At 41.4% G+C, this 16,028-nt stretch overlaps 1 protein-coding gene and 1 long non-coding RNA gene across 5 annotated transcripts in view; both read left to right on the forward strand.

Annotated features, from left to right (window-relative positions):
• Nucleotides 1–16,028, forward strand: part of mctp1a (multiple C2 domains, transmembrane 1a) — a 259,323-nt gene that overhangs the window by 14,035 nt on the left and 229,260 nt on the right. The window lies entirely within an intron of this gene.
• LOC137070775 (uncharacterized) lies at nucleotides 10,608–13,419 on the forward strand. The gene is made up of 3 exons (XR_010904326.1): nucleotides 10,608–10,705; nucleotides 11,154–11,235; nucleotides 12,224–13,419. It is a non-coding gene; the product is annotated as an uncharacterized lncRNA (long non-coding RNA).

Below are 16,028 nucleotides of genomic sequence, written 5' to 3' on the forward strand. Positions count from 1 at the left end.
TGTGTTGGGGCGATTCCGTTGTGTTGGGGCGATTCCGTTGTGTTGTGGCGATTCCGTTGTGTTGGGGCGATTCGGTTGTGTTGTGGCGATTCCGTTGTGTTGTGGCGATTCCGTTGTGTTGGGGCGATTCGGTTGTGTTGGGGCGATTCCGTTGTGTTGGGGCGATTCCGTTGTGTTGTGGCGATTCCGTTGTGTTGTGGCGATTCCGTTGTGTTGTGGCGATTCGGTTGTGTTGTGGCGATTGCGTTGTGTTGGGGCGATTCCGTTGTGTTGGGGCGATTCCGTTGTGTTGGGGCGATTCCGTTGTGTTGTGGCGATTCCGTTGTGTTGGGGCGATTCGGTTGTGTTGTGGCGATTCCGTTGTGTTGTGGCGATTCCGTTGTGTTGGGGCGATTCGGTTGTGTTGGGGCGATTCCGTTGTGTTGGGGCGATTCCGTTGTGTTGGGGCGATTCCGTTGTGTTGGGGCGATTCCGTTGTGTTGTGGCGATTCCGTTGTGTTGGGGCGATTCCGTTGTGTTGGGGCGATTCCGTTGTGTTGTGGCGATTCCGTTGTGTTGTGGCGATTCGGTTGTGTTGTGGCGATTCGGTTGTGTTGTGGCGATTCGGTTGTGTTGGGGCGATTCCGTTGTGTTGTGGCGATTCCGTTGTGTTGTGGCGATTCCGTTGTTTTGGGGCGATTCCGTTGTGTTGTGCCGATTCCGTTGTGTTGTGGCGATTCGTTGTGTTGTGGCGATTCCGTTGTGTTGGGGCGATTCCGTTGTGTTGGGGCGATTCCGTTGTGTTGTGGCGATTCCGTTGTGTTGTGGCGATTCCGTTGTGTTGTGGCGATTCCGTTGTGTTGTGGCGATTCCGTTGTGTTGTGGCGATTCGGTTCTGTTGGGGCGATTCGGTTGTGTTGTGGCGATTCCGTTGTGTTGGGGCGATTCGGTTGTGTTGTGGCGATTCGGTTGTGTTGTGGCGATTCCGTTGTGTTGTGGCGATTCAGTTGTATTGGGGCGATTCGGTTGTGTTGGGGCGATTCGGTTGTGTTGTGGCGATTCCGTTGTGTTGGGGCGATTCCGTTGTGTTGTGGCGATTCCGTTGTGTTGGGGCGATTCGGTTGTGTTGTGGCGATTCCGTTGTGTTGTTGCGATTCCGTTGTGTTGGGGCGATTCCGTTGTGTTGTGGCGATTCGGTTGTGTTGGGGCGATTCCGTTGTGTTGGGCCGATTCCGTTGTGTTGGGGCGATTCGGTTGTGTTGTGGCGATTCCGTTGTGTTGTGGCGAATCCGTTGTGTTGGGGCGATTCCGTTGTGTTGTGGCGATTCCGTTGTGTTGTGGCGATTCCGTTGTGTTGTGGCGATTCCGTTGTGTTGGGGCGATTCGGTTGTGTTGTGGCGATTCCGTTGTGTTGGGGCGATTCCGTTGTGTTGTGGCGATTCCGTTGTGTTGGGGCGATTCCGTTGTGTTGTGGCGATTCCGTTGTGTTGTGGCGATTCCGTTGTGTTGTGGCGATTCGGTTGTGTTGTGGCGATTCCGTTGTGTTGGGGCGATTCCGTTGTGTTGGGGCGATTCCGTTGTGTTGGGGCGATTCCGTTGTGTTGTGGCGATTCCGTTGTGTTGGGGCGATTCGGTTGTGTTGTGGCGATTCCGTTGTGTTGTGGCGATTCCGTTGTGTTGGGGCGATTCGGTTGTGTTGGGGCGATTCCGTTGTGTTGGGGCGATTCCGTTGTGTTGGGGCGATTCCGTTGTGTTGTGGCGATTCAGTTGTGTTGTGGCGATTCCGTTGTGTTGTGGCGATTCCGTTGTGTTGGGGCGATTCCGTTGTGTTGGGGCGATTCGGTTGTGTTGTGGCTATTCCGTTGTGTTGTGGCGATTCCGTTGTGTTGGGGCGATTCGGTTGTGTTGTGGCGATTCCGTTGTGTTGGGGCGATTCCGTTGTGTTGTGGCGATTCCGTTGTGTTGGGGCGATTCCGTTGTGTTGTGGCGATTCCGTTGTGTTGGGGCGATTCCGTTGTGTTGGGGCGATTCCGTTGTGTTGTGGCGATTCCGTTGTGTTGTGGCGATTCGGTTGTGTTGTGGCGATTCGGTTGTGTTGTGGCGATTCGGTTGTGTTGGGGCGATTCCGTTGTGTTGGGGCGATTCCGTTGTGTTGTGGCGATTCCGTTGTGTTGTGGCGATTCCGTTGTTTTGGGGCGATTCCGTTGTGTTGTGGCGATTCCGTTGTGTTGTGGCGATTCGTTGTGTTGTGGCGATTCCGTTGTGTTGGGGCGATTCCGTTGTGTTGGGGCGATTCCGTTGTGTTGTGGCGATTCCGTTGTGTTGTGGCGATTCCGTTGTGTTGTGGCGATTCCGTTGTGTTGTGGCGATTCCGTTGTGTTGTGGCGATTCGGTTCTGTTGGGGCGATTCGGTTGTGTTGTGGCGATTCCGTTGTGTTGGGGCGATTCGGTTGTGTTGTGGCGATTCGGTTGTGTTGTGGCGATTCCGTTGTGTTGTGGCGATTCAGTTGTATTGGGGCGATTCGGTTGTGTTGGGGCGATTCGGTTGTGTTGTGGCGATTCCGTTGTGTTGTGGCGATTCCGTTGTGTTGGGGCGATTCGGTTGTGTTGTGGCGATTCCGTTGTGTTGTTGCGATTCCGTTGTGTTGGGGCGATTCCGTTGTGTTGTGGCGATTCGGTTGTGTTGGGGCGATTCCGTTGTGTTGGGCCGATTCCGTTGTGTTGGGCCGATTCCGTTGTGTTGGGGCGATTCCGTTGTGTTGGGGCGATTCCGTTGTGTTGGGGCGATTCGGTTGTGTTGTGGCAATTCCGTTGTGTTGTGGCGATTCAGTTGTGTTGTGGCGATTCCCTTGTGTTGTGGCCAATCCGTTGTGTTGTGGCGATTCGTTGTGTTGTGGCGATTCCGTTGTGTTGTGGCGATTCCGTTGTGTTAGGGCGATTCCGTTGTGTTGTGGCGATTCCGTTGTGTTGTGGCGATTTGGTTGTGTTGGGGCGATTCCGTTGTGTTGTGGCGATTCCGTTGTGGTGATTCCGTTGTGTTGTGGCGATTCCGTTGTGTTGTGGCGATTCCGTTGTGTTGGGGCGATTCCGTTGTGTTGTGGCGATTCCGTTGTGTTGGGGCGATTCCGTTGTGTTGTGGCGATTCCGTTGTGTTGGGGCGATTCGGTTGTGTTGTGGCGATTCCGTTGTGTTGTTGCGATTCCGTTGTGTTGGGGCGATTCCGTTGTGTTGTGGCGATTCGGTTGTGTTGGGGCGATTCCGTTGTGTTGTGGCGATTCCGTTGTGTTGGGGCGATTCCGTTGTGTTGGGGCGATTCGGTTGTGTTGGGGCGATTCGGTTGTGTTGTGGCAATTCCGTTGTGTTGTGGCGATTCAGTTGTGTTGTGGCGATTCCCTTGTGTTGTGGCCAATCCGTTGTGTTGTGGCGATTCGTTGTGTTGTGGCGATTCCGTTGTGTTGTGGCGATTCCGTTGTGTTAGGGCGATTCCGTTGTGTTGTGGCGATTCCGTTGTGTTGTGGCGATTAGGTTGTGTTGGGGCGATTCCGTTGTGTTGTGGCGATTCCGTTGTGGCGATTCCGTTGTGTTGTGGCGATTCCGTTGTGTTGTGGCGATTCCGTTGTGTTGGGGCGATTCCGTTGTGTTGGGGCGATTCGATTGTGTTGGGGCGATTCGGTTGTGTTGTGGCGATTCCGTTGTGTTGTGGCGATTCCGTTGTGTTGGGGCGATTCCGTTGTGTTGTGGCGATTCCGTTGTGTTGTGGCGAGTCCGTTGTGCTGTGGCGATTCCGTTGTGTTGTGGCGATTCCGTTGTGTTGGGGCGATTCGGTTGTGTTGTGGCGATTCCGTTGTGCTGTGGCGATTCGGTTGTGTTGGGGCGATTCGGTTGTGTTGGGGCGATTCGGTTGTGTTGGGGCGATTCCGTTGTGTTGGGGCGATTCCGTTGTGTTGTGGCGATTCCGTTGTGTTGGGGCGATTCCGTTGTGTTGGGGCGATTCCGTTGTGTTGTGGCGATTCAGTTGTGTTGTGACGATTCCGTTGTGTTGTGGCGATTCCGTTGTGTTGGGGCGATTCCGTTGTGTTGGGGCGATTCGGTTGTGTTGTGGCGATTCCGTTGTGTTGTGGCGATTCCGTTGTGTTGGGGCGATTCGGTTGTGTTGGGGCGATTCCGTTGTGTTGGGGCGATTCCGTTGTGTTGTGGCGATTCCGTTGTGTTGGGGCGATTCCGTTGTGTTGTGGCGATTCCGTTGTGTTGTGGCGATTCGGTTGTGTTGGGGCGATTCCGTTGTGTTGTGGCGATTCCGTTGTGTTGTGGCGATTCGGTTGTGTTGTGGCGATTCGGTTGTGTTGGGGCGATTCGGTTGTGTTGTGGCGATTCTGTTGTGTTGGGGCGATTCCGTTGTGTTGTGGCGATTCCGTTGTGTTGTGGCGATTCCGTTGTTTTGGGGCGATTCCGTTGTGTTGTGGCGATTCCGTTGTGTTGTGGCGATTCGTTGTGTTGTGGCGATTCCGTTGTGTTGAGGCGATTCCGTTGTGTTGGGGCGATTCCGTTGTGTTGTGGCGATTCCGTTGTGTTGTGGCGATTCCGTTGTGTTGTGGCGATTCAGTTGTGTTGGGGCGATTCGGTTGTGTTGTGGCGATTCGGTTGTGTTGGGGCGATTCCGTTGTGTTGTGGCGATTCGGTTGTGTTGTGGCGATTCCGTTGTGTTGTGGCGATTCGGTTGTGTTGGGGCGATTCGGTTGTGTTGGGGCGATTCGGTTGTGTTGTGGCGATTCCGTTGTGTTGGGGCGATTCCGTTGTGTTGTGGCGATTCCGTTGTGTTGGGGCGATTCCGTTGTGTTGTGGCGATTCCGTTGTGTTGTGGCGATTCCGTTGTGTTGGGGCGATTCCGTTGTGTTGTGGCGATTCCGTTGTGTTGGGGCGATTCCGTTGTGTTGTGGCGATTCCGTTGTGTTGTGGTGATTCCGTTGTGTTGGGGCGATTCCGTTGTGTTGGGGCGATTCCGTTGTGTTGGGGCGATTCCGTTGTGTTGGGGCGATTCCGTTGTGTTGTGGCGATTGGGCGATTGTAGATTAGTGGTAAATTGCTGAGATAGCTTTAGTAGTGCAGTACACACAAGTTTCAAAGCACTTTGAGTAACACTCTCTCAGCTAGTCAGTTTTTTTTTTCAAGCGAGAAATTGAGTCATATTTCCTGACAGAACAATGGTAAACCACAGTGCTTTCTGTTACTAGAGCCGCTTGGTTAGTCCTCCATACTATCACAGTTTTCTATCAACACCCTGCCCCCAGGGGTATATAGGAAATGATCTGACGTGTAACATCATAAATACATTTGCTCAAAGGTCGCTTGGCTTACCGATGTAGTTTTTCTCTACCCGGAGCAGAATGCCAGTGTAATATTCTTATGCTCTGAACAAATGAGATCGCCCAAGTTTATATGACTCAGGGTTTTTTTTTTTGACTTTGTATGTTTGTGATGAAATGGGGTTATAGATAAGACAAAAACATGATGCTGGCACAAAAGCAAGTTTATCTCTCTTGTGAGCAATTCACTGTCAAGTCAAGTCCTATTGTATTTCTGGGATGTTGAGTTAGATTTTTTTTTTTTTTTTGGTTTTAAACAAATGCAAATAAAAGCCAAATGTGTCCAGCTCCCCCTTTCAGGACTTAATGGGTGGAGCTTGACTTAACCAGCTCAACCTCTGTGGACCTAATGGGCGGAGTTATGTTTAGCGATAAGATTACAGCTGTGTTCGACAATGGCTGTGTCTGGGTGTATCCGAGAGTAGCAGCGTGCTGGCGGGGAGGAGCTGCAAACAAAGATGTGAAGTCGAAAACACTTTCGGCTTCCTGTAGTGACACGTGCTGATTTTTCATACTTTACCAATGATGAAGTGAATTAAATGCAATATTTGTCAAATACACAGATGTTTTAGAGGACATTTTCATTTAATACTTTATGTAGGCTTTACAGCATCTTTTTGTACAACAGTACTACACTACACACAAAATTATGTGTAATTTTCACATGCTATCTGAATTATCGCAACAAGTTTCCTACTTAAACATTGGACATGAACGCCCTCGTATTTACCACTGGAAAGCTCTGGAACAGGGGTCCTCAAACTCGGTCCTAGAGGGCCGCTGTCCTGCAGAGTTTAGCCAATCAAACACACCTGAAAAAGCGAATCAATGCCTTTATAGGACCTAGTAAGACATCGAATAGCTGGTTCAGCTGTGTTTGATTGGGGTTGGAGCTAAACTATGCAGGACAGCACAGCGGCCCTCCAGGACCGAGTCTGGGGACCCCCTGCTCTGGAATAATTGATGTCCAAGTTCCTGTGTTAAACTTTAAACAAGGTTGAGGAGAACAATTGCTGCTGTGGTGTCTATGAATGGGATGCTAAATATAATTTTGTCTTTAATAAGATTTTTGCAATAAATAGGCAAGAATTAACCTTGTGTCCTCCGTGATTTCTGTTCTTTCCAACACAAATTATTCGAATGTGACGAGCTTGTAATCAGGATTTCAGAATAAGGAAGAAGGACATTTCTAATAGAATGTAAAAGCAGGGTTAGAACGTAAATGGTCAAAAGACAACACATGCGTATCAACATCAGCATATCGGATCCTTGCCTTAAAGGAATAGTTCAAACAAAAATGAAAATAATGGGCCTCATTCATGAAACACGAGCAAAACGAATTTGTGTGTAAATCGTTCGCAAAGCCGTTCTCATGGGCGGGGTTTATGCTAATTATGAATGAGCGGGCACGCGCATCCTATATGTTTGGAATTCATTAATATACACACGTTTAACTTATGAATCAGTGGTATACGAAGCGTTTGTGAATGTAGAGGAGAGTTTTCATAAAGGTCCATTTTACGCGCAAATTACTCACAATTTGCTCATGTATTTACGAAAGTTTCATGAATGAGGCCCATGATGTTTATCTGCTTACCCCCAGTGCATCCAAGATGTAGGTGTGTTTGTTTCTTCACACAAATGAAGATTTTTTATTTCAATTTTTAACCGTTGCAGTCTGCCAGTCATAATGCATCTGAATAGGTAACAACTCTATGAGAGTTAAAAAAACATGCTTAGACAACATGCACAAAAACCCTGCTGCTCACTGGCAGCATAGATAGATATAGATTCCTCATTATTACCTGCGCGGATCGGCTAAATCATGTTGATAATAAATATATATGATCGTGCTGAATTATCCCATTGGTAACTGTTTCAACTAATTTAAGTCTGCTGTTTGTTTTAAAATAAGGTAGAAAAAGTTAGATTCAGGTCTGCTCTGTTGGAGTAAAGTTGGCTGAGCTGTTATCATGAGCTGTTTAGTTCCCCTGTTTTATATGAATGCCAGATTTGCCAACTGCTATACGTAAACACAGCCGTTGCGGTCTATGGGATATAAATTAAGCCTTTAAATAAAGGAGATATTGAGCTGTTTACACTGCCATATACAATAAAAGAGCCTGCACAGCGACAGGAAATACAAATTAACACAACAAACCTGCCTACCTTACACAACACTGAGACTTTTTATTTATTTTATTGCACACTGCAACGGTTATAATATGTAGTCACAATCTGCGTGTGTTTGAAAAAACAAACATAACATAATTCAGCATATAAATAACACTTTTTATATTAATAAAATATTTTATTACAAATAAATGACTAATTACTAAAAAATGTAAATGAACAAATTTGTTTAATTTACAATAATGTAAAAAGCCCTTTTCACTTTATGTTCACTTTATGTTTATGTTCACTTAAGACATAAATAACTGTTTATGAGGATGCTTGCAAAGATGGGCATTTTGATGCGTATTTAACCAATTAAGACCAATTACGCAGCAAAAAGAACAAGAAGCCTGTCTACCAGTTATTCTTGTTGATTGGTATACCTTCCACCCCTAAGTATACTCTAGTAGTATTAGAAGTTCTACTAGGGCCCATCTCTTGCAAAACGAAGCACTGCATTAAAAGGATCACAAACACACCTCAAAAGCAAACATTTGTCTTATGTTGCAAACCTCTTTGCCATAATATTATATTTTTGGATAGATCATATACACACAGTTATTCAAAATCTAAAGCTCTTCTTTCATGAGCTTCTATGTACATTTCTGTACAAGATTGGGAGTAATTGACAGAGAGATGTTCACGGTAAACACAAAAGCAAGATTGAAAACAAATTATATATATTTTTTACTGTAAGCATTTGTGGTTGTGAATATTAGCATTACACAGTACCCAAGAAAAGAAATACATCAATCATGTGTTGTTGGAAAGACATACCAAACATCATTTTGAAAAAGGTGATTATTCCAAATTAATGGTATGTTTGTTTGTGTGTGTGTGTGTGTGTGTGTGTGTGTGTGTGTGTGTGTGTGTGTGTGTGTATATCTCTCCTTCAGTCTGGGTCTGGCCACAATACTTCTCTTCTCTCTTGTTAGACACCGTGGAACAAACCTCCTTGTTTGATGCATTAATCCATGGATCCACATAACAAAGAATTCCTAATATGGTTTAGAATTGCTGAATATGGAGACAGGTAGACAACAGAAAAATGGGGATGAGTAACACACCAATTTTGGACCTGATGGGCTCAATGAAAGCTTACATTATTCCAGATGATGACAAATCTTGCCTGGCCTTCATTCTGCAGACCTTGAACTAGCATATCACGAACAGCATACAGAAGGTATGATGTGATCATTGTCATAGGGGCCAAATGTGGTATGATGGTGCCGGATGCCATTCTGTGTAATTGGAGCACACATTGTCCAATGACATTTCTCCCCCTTCTTCTGGTTTTGCTGAGATTGAAGCCCACCTCATCCACACAAATGTATTCATGCATGATGGCATGGGCATCCATCTCCAAAATTCTCTGTAAAAGACAATATAATATGTAAATCAGTATGCACAACCCAATAACCTGACTTGGTAGGTGCATGTATGATATTTTGGAGAAAGTGTTATATACACCCACAAGGTCATGTCAAAGTCACATGTCCTTTCAAACGGGACCCTTGACAGTCGTTTCATTCTCAGTTGATTTTTCTAGAGGACACAATGTATTGTTGAGGGGCTCACAGCATTTATGTAAGCAAAAATTGTGGCATCATTAAAGGTAGGGTAGGTAAGAATAAGTTAAAAATCTTTTTTTCCAAATTTGTTTAAACTTTCTTTATATATATCAACACAAGTAAAATAACTTGACTGTTTTAAAGACAGTTCATAATTTCCCTTCACTCCACCTTCTACCTTCTGGGCTCTTTTCAAAGCCACGCCTCCAAAACAAATGAACGCGCCTCACCGGCCGCTCAACTGGAAGACACATTATTGACCTCAGACGAGCAGTGTGCATGTAGTGACATCATGTCAGAATCACATGTAATAAAAAAATCGAACTTTATCAGTATGAATATAAACCAATAAGATGTCTAGTTATATTTATAAGGCAAAGAAAACAAATAGCATTGATACATGTTTTTCCTATAACATCAGTTATACTGTGATGAAGATGAATTTTGTGTAAGATTCATAACATATACTGTGTTTTGCATGTAAGAGTTTCCATGATGAAAGCATTGTTGATTAGTAGCCCAGCTGGCATTCGACTGACATTAAACGTTTAAATGTAGTTGAAATAATGTCAGTTTATGAAAAAACATTGTTTCAACTTCAAAACAACGTTGAACACCAAATAGTTGAATTGGTGTTGTTAACTCAATAAGAATTCAACATAGAAATATCAACAAGTTTTGAGTTGTACGTCAAATCAACATTATTTTTACAACCATGACTTTTAAAAATTTTGTTGAAATATATCAGTAGAAAAATAACGTTGGAACAACGTCCAAACAATGCTGATCAATTAACTGTTGAAAAAGAGTTGATACATGAATAATGATACAACGTTGAAATATCAACTCTGAATTAAACGTTTGTTGAGCACTTTCTACATCTTATGGATTACTTTGACAGCAAGTCCGATTGATCATTTTGGTAAGTCATTCCATACAAGAACAATATATGCAGTGGCGGCTGGTGAAAATATTATATGTGGGGCTGTTTGTGTGGGGGTCTGGGGATATACATTTCCCCCATACAATTTTACATTTTGTAGATGTGATTTCCTGCATTCTGGTGCATTTTAATTTTTATATATTAAGTTGTATATATTAAGTTAATTTTTATATTAAGTGGTCTCTTAATTTTTCTTCCAGAGCTAGAAGAAAAATTAAGCTATGTTTGTGTGTTATTTTTTTAATTTTAAGCGGTCTGTTAATTTTTTTCCAGAGCAGTTGGTTTTTTCCAATTTTTATATATATATATATATCCTACACAGTTCTGGAAAAAAATTAACAGACCGCTTAAAATAAAAAAAATAACACACAAACATACACACACACACACACACACACATATATGTATATATATATATATATATATATATATATATATATATATATATATATATATATATATATATATATATATATAGACACACATATGGACGGACACACACACACACACACACACACACACACGAATACAAGATGTATGGCTTGATTGGAGGACAGCGACTTCCACACAACACCTGCTTGCGCGTGCGCGAAGTGGGTCTGTGTCGTCATCGTCAGCCTCGCAGGTTCTGACCTGGACCGATTCGACTGAATTTGGGCATAACAGCTCAGACGGTAAGCAAAGTTTTTGAAGTCACATTTTATAACTAGAAAATTCCTAAATAAATGTTGAGTGTGCCTGACTCTGGTCCATATACGTATTGTGTTAATAAATAATGTGTTTATATGGGCAGACTAACGTAGTTTAACCACGAACCGGAGTTAGTGCTAGCTAACCGTCAAACGCCGTTCTTATCTGTGTGTGTGTAGACGTATGGGCAGACTAGTTTAACCGCGAACCGCCGTTAAGTGTAACGTTACGGGCAGACTAGTTTAACCGCGAACTGCCGTTAGTCCGTCGTTCCACCGGCGTGTATGTGTGTACGCTCCATGAAGCTAACGTTATACATTTTAGATTAGTTTGAATGTTTTTGTCTTGTACTACCGTTACCCAATCAGGGAGAGGCATAAGAATATCTATACATCTTTAGCACGTCACATTCTTCTTTCTTCTTTTTTCCAGAGATTTGGAAAAACGACCTGAAAGTCTCCTTTAACGTTAAGTTGTCCCCATACCTAACCCAACCATCTATTTGAATCTGAAAGTAACTAACCCTTAACTTATTTTTTTGTTACATTTTTGTAAAATTTAAATACAGGTTTATGTGGAAGACTTTTTATATATAAAATGTATATAATAATTTCTGATCAAATCATTGCATGTTTGAATGATTCGTTTTTGACTTGAAACAGTTGCATATTAAACTTAAATTTAGCTTATCCTTCCTATTTTGTTGGTTTTGGGGGGCGTGTTAGAGTGGGATTTTGTAGGTGGTCCTCAGAAAAAAATTGGAAGATAAAGTGGTCCTTTGGCTGAAAAAGTTTGAGAAACACTGTGTTAAATTGATAGTAAAGGAGATTTATATTATTTGAAAATGTTTTTATTTTGAATAAATGCAGTTCTTTTAAACCTTTTATTCATCAAATATATTAAGCAGCAGAACTGTTTCCAACACTCATAATAAATCAGAATATTAGAATGATTGCTGAAGGATCATGTGACGGTGAAGGAATGATACTGAAAATTCAGCTTTTCACAGAAATAAATTGTAATTTAACATATAATAAATTGAAAACCAAATATTTAAATTGTAATAAGATCACAATATTACTTTTTTTTTTTTACTGTATTTTTGATCAAATAAATGCAGGCTTGATGAGCAGAAGAAACTTCTTTCAAAAACATTACACATAGTAATGTGTCCAAACTTTTATATATATATATATATATATATATATATATATATATATATATATATATATATATATATATATATATATATAAAAAAATATATAAAATACTCCATTCTGGGCTCTAGACTAACTTCTCTACCTGCAGCAAGGGTTACTACCAACTGCCTTTTGTTGCTCGCTCAAGCACATGATTATCAATGACCTTGCATGTTGATCAATACTAATTGATATACTTTGATCATTTGGCAATGCCACAAAAGTTGATATTTGCTAAATATTTTAATTTGAGAGAGTAGTGTTTGCTAATACTGATCTGTTTTTTTTTGTTTTTCTCATCAGATGTGGTCTTGAGCTTAAAGCCAATGAAAGTAGACGAATACATGGCCAAAGACTTGAAATATGCACCTGAGAGGACTGGTGGCGGTAGCAGAAAGAAGTAACAAGAAAGGAAGACTTAACCAGCTGTGTTTAATGTTGCCCAATGTTTGGGCCGTTTTTTTTTAAGGTTAAAAAAAGCTAGTTCACCCAAAAATGAAAATTCTGTCATTTACTCCTCACCCTAATGTCGTTCCAGACCCGTAAGACCTCCATTCATCTTCAGAACACAGTTTAAGATATTTTATATTTACTCCGAACTTTCTGTCCCTCCATTGAAAATGTATGTACGGTATACTGTCCATGTCCAGAAGGACCAGAAAGATAATAACATCATCAAAGTAGTCCATATGTGACATCAGTGGGTTGGATAGAATTTTTGCAATGAAAGCAATGAAAATACATTTTGGTCCAAAAAAAACAACAACATAAAAAGTGACAGTATACCGTACATACATTTTCAATGAAGGGACAGAAAGCTCTTGGACTAAATATAAAATACCTTAAACTGTGTTCCGAAGATGAACGAAGGTCTTACGGGTGTGGAGCGACAAGGCGAGTCATTTAAAGGGTTAGTTCACCCAAAAATGAAATTGATGTCATTAACTCCTCCCCCTAATGTTGTTCCACACCCGTAAGACCTCCGTTCATCTTCACACACAGTTTAAGATATTTTATATTTTAGTCCCAGAGCATAATGCAGTATGCACACTTTACTGTCCATGTCTAGAAAGGGAATAAAAACATCATCAAAGTAGTCCATATGTGACATCAGTTAGTTAATTAGAATCTCTTGAAGAGTCGAAAATAGATTTTGGTCCAAAAATAAAAAAAAGTACGATTTTATTCAGCATTGTTTTCTCTTCTGCGTTTGTTTTCAAACCTCAAATAAAGATTCAAACAGCCATGAATCAATGATTCGGATCGCCACAATGCTCTGGGACTAAAATATAAAATATCTTAAACTGTGTTCTGAAGAGGAATGGAGGTCTTACGGGTCTGGAATGACATTGGGGTGAGTCATTAATGACCTCAATTTCACTTTTGGGTGAACTAACCCTTTAATGACAGAATTTTTGGGTAAAGTAAAAGTTTGACATGTGTACAATTGGTGTAAAAGGTTGGCACAATTGCAGCTATGTAATAAAGCATGTTTCCTACGTCAGTGAAATGTCTTTATTAATCTTCTTCCTGGTCTTCCTTTGACCAATTGGCTTCTTCCAAGCTGACTGTGCGTGTTTGCAAACTTAGTGTTTATGTATCCATTTCAAGGTGTTTGGTGTTGCTGTTGAACACATCAATACTTCAGTGAAAACAGTTTAACAAAAACTATGTTGAAAAGCAGGACTTTATAGTGACGTTGAAATTTCAACGTTGATTGGATATGCAAAATCTAAACTTAAATCAATGTTGGCAAATTCACCTATGTTGAGAAACATGACATTGGAAAGACGTTGCCATTTCAACGTTGATTAGATTTGCAAAATCTAAACTAAAATCAATATTGTTTCAATGTTGGCAAATTCACCTATGTTGAGAAACATGACATTGGAAAGACGTTGCCATTTCAACGTTGATTAGATTTGCAAAATCTAAACTAAAATCAATATTGTTTCAATGTTGGCAAATTCACCTATGTTGAGAAACATGACGTCGGAATGACGTTGCCATTTCAACGTTGATTAGATTTGCAAAATCTAAACTAAAATCAATATTGTTTCAATGTTGGCAAATTCACCTATGTTGAGAAACATGACATTGGAAAGACGTTGCCATTTCAACGTTGATTAGATTTGCAAAATCTAAACAAAATTCAACGGTTATCCAACACTGGCACCTGACGTTGATTCAACAGTGGCTCAATGTTAAAATGCCAGCTGGGAGTAGATAAAGCTAACTTAGTTGTAAACAAAGTTCCTGGATGTGGTGTACTAGCTTTTACACATGCATTTTGTTATCTATTTTAAGTTAAATTTTGCGAAATTTCAACACGTTCAACTTGAACTAAGCATATTGAGTATTTATCATCTCTACTAATGGCTAAGTGTATAACATTGTAACTTTATGCTAAGTAATGTTATGTTAGCTATATTAGGCAGCTACATGTGCTAGTGATACATGCTTCATGAAAACATGAGTCATTTTTTAGCCCCTTTAGGTCCTTCAGTTCTCGCTATCGTTGGAAAGCCACGCCGATATTTAATCGCGTTTGATTTCTTTGTTTATCCAAAGACTTTGTGCATTGCCTTTACTTGTACTGTCTTCCTTTTTTGCATTGTTTGCCTTTGCTGACTGCAAAACCCGGCACTGTGAATTTTGAATGCTCTTTCTCTGCCATTATCTCCGGGTGCGCGCATGTGTCACCCAAGCCAATCACTTGTTTCGTCCCGACCGAAAATAATGAGCGTTTTTTTTGCAGATTAAAAAGTCACTCGATTTTTATACTCTCTTTTTTCAGAGTACTTACATTTTAATTATTTATTGACAAATAAAGAATGTTTAAACAAATTTGGACAAAAGTGTTTTAGATCATTCTACCCTACCTTCAAGGATATGATTGCGTATTTCACAGAATCCTTATAGCATTATTGGTCCAAACCAAATTCACAAGTGACCTCGGCCACCATAAAATCTCTCCACTCTCTAGAAGAGTCAAGAACAGTGTGAGTGTGTGCCATAAACTGTAACATAATTTATACTACGGTATTTTATACAATATAGTCAGAAGGTCTTCTTACAGTCAGCTGTAGGCTACTGATAACCCATCAGACTATGACCAAGTATGCAGTGCACTACAGTAAATGGATGCATAGGTGCTAAAATTATGTATTATAGTATACCGTATGTTATGCTGATATAGCTATTATGTGTACATCAGAATGTGTACATTACAGTAGATTGATACATACCTGCCTCAGTTGTAAAGATTTGAGTTATACCCGCCACTGTAAATCAACTCAAATTAAGCTGGACTCTCTGTCCAGCCTTTCATTGTTAAACCACGTTTGATCACATGATCAATGACAGTAGCTCTAATCTCATCAGAGACCACTTTTCTTGTACCTTGTCTTTTTCCTCCTCTCTCCTGTCTGACTTGTCCTCTTCCTCCTTTTTGAACTCCTCCTCTAATTAAAAATCTCCCTCACTCTTTGCTCTGCCTCCAACTCCCCTTACTCTGCTGCATTGTTTGCATCCATTGTTCAAAACCGATAACTTGTCTTTTGGTCTATTTATAGGCCAATTCTAAAGCCATGATTGGTTGATGTCAAGTAAAGCAATGAGTGATGGAACGGAGTTAGTGTGAGGCACTGAGGAATTAGTGTGGCATTTTGATTGGTTGTGTTTGAAAAAAGAAATCAATATACTTCCTGATAGATTTTTGTGTTACATAGAGAATTGTGTGCAGTGTTTTATGAAATGGAAAACTGAATTGAAGGCAGAGAATTAGTATATGGGGTTACAGATTTGGTCTGCATTTCTGGAGTTTGAGCATCAGGTTTCAGAAATTGTGTGACAAGTAAGGATTTTGTGTCTAAGCTAGGGATGCTCATTTCGATTAATTTTCCCGACCGACAACCGATGCTCATCAATCGATTATTAATCAGAGCAAAAAAGAATACAAACATTTAAATAAAAAGCATAAAATAAGTAGACCTACACAAAATATTTTCACTTAAATAATTACCAAATTTAAGATGACAAAACAAAAATTAATCAAGCAAAATAATATAATTAGCAAAATAATCTGCCAGTGGGGTAAGCAAAATAA

This window comes from Pseudorasbora parva, chromosome 3, assembly GCF_024679245.1.
Source record: "Pseudorasbora parva isolate DD20220531a chromosome 3, ASM2467924v1, whole genome shotgun sequence".
NCBI classification, from domain to species: Eukaryota; Metazoa; Chordata; class Actinopteri; order Cypriniformes; family Gobionidae; genus Pseudorasbora; species Pseudorasbora parva.